We start from the raw sequence: 1,462 nt of genomic DNA, 5'->3' as shown, positions 1-1,462 counted from the left end.
GGGAGGGGTGGGGCACGGGTTGCACCTGCTGCAAGGATGAGCCTGAGATGGGAGGACACAGGAGTGGGTAGTACTTTGCTGCTCAGAACATACATGAGATATATTTTGTATTCGCCATATGCACTTAACCACCTTTGGCTAAGCATCCACAACTGAAAGCTGATGGACAAAATTTGCTGCAGCCCAGGTGGGCTGTGTCCATTTTCTCCTTCTTCCTCAGTGAGAGGATTTCTAGCTGGGCACATGGTCACACAAACCAGACCATGTTTCCAGCTTCTCCTGAAGATGGCGATGGTCCTAAGATTCAGACTACACTAATGGGATATCACAAAATTGGTGGTATGGCAACTACTGGGAGCCTTCCTTCAAAACAGCTTGTGCCTCCCTTCGTCCTTCTCCCTTTTCTCTTGGTCACTTCTTCCATCTTGTGCCTGGAATGGGATGTGAGGGTCATCTGCTTGGACCACACTGGACTGGCACTGCAGGGAGCTGGAAGGAGCCTGCAGACTTTGCAGGAGAGCTCGTCCCAGAAGCCCCCCAAGTGAAAAGCTCCAGCCTTTAACCTGAGGGAGAAAACCTTTTATCTTGTCTAAGCCATGTTGCACTAGGGTTCTTGTTACAGACAAACTTAACCCTGATGGATATAGTTGCTCACAGTTCTAATTTTTCACCAGAATTCAATGTTCATTTTCTTTAAAAATAACTAATGATGGACAGACCAATAGCAAGAAAGGAGATTGAATGAGTGATCAAAAATCTCCTGACAAATACAAACACAGAACTCGATGGTTTCTCTGGTCCTATGGTAAGACCAATCCTCAAACTTTTCTAAAGAAGTTTTAGAACACTTAGTTTTAGAACACTTCCAAACTCATTTTATGAGGCCAGTACTACCCTGGTACCAAAGCCAGGTAAGTACGCTACAGGAAAAGAAAATTCTAGGCCAATATCCTTGATGAACACAGATATAAGAATTCTCAAAAGAATAATAGCAAGCCAAATTTAAGAGCACATTAAAAGGATCGTACGCTATGATTTAGTGGGATTTATTCATGGGATATAAGAATGATTTAATACTCACAAACCAATCAACAGAATGAAGGGTGTCTTAACAGAATGAGGGATAAAAATCATAGGATCTTCTCAATATATGCAGAAAAACCATGTGACAAAATTTAACATCTTTTCATGATAAAAACTCTGAACAAATGGTGTGTAGAATGTAATGGCCATGTATGACAAGTCCATAACTACCACTATATTCAGCAGTGAAAAGAGAAACAAGGAACATCAGAAACAAGACATGAATGCTTACTCTTTCCACTCTAATTCAACATAATACTGGAAGTATTGCCACAGGAATTAGGCAAGGAAAAGAAAAAAAAGCATCCAAATTGGAAAGGAAGACATAAAATTATCTTTGTAGATGACCTTATCTTATATATATAAACCCAAAGATTAC

Source organism: Meles meles, chromosome 4 (assembly GCF_922984935.1).
Source record: "Meles meles chromosome 4, mMelMel3.1 paternal haplotype, whole genome shotgun sequence".
NCBI classification, from domain to species: domain Eukaryota; kingdom Metazoa; phylum Chordata; class Mammalia; order Carnivora; family Mustelidae; genus Meles; species Meles meles.
The sequence above is the reverse complement of the archived record's forward strand: the minus strand, read 5'-3'. Positions refer to the sequence as shown.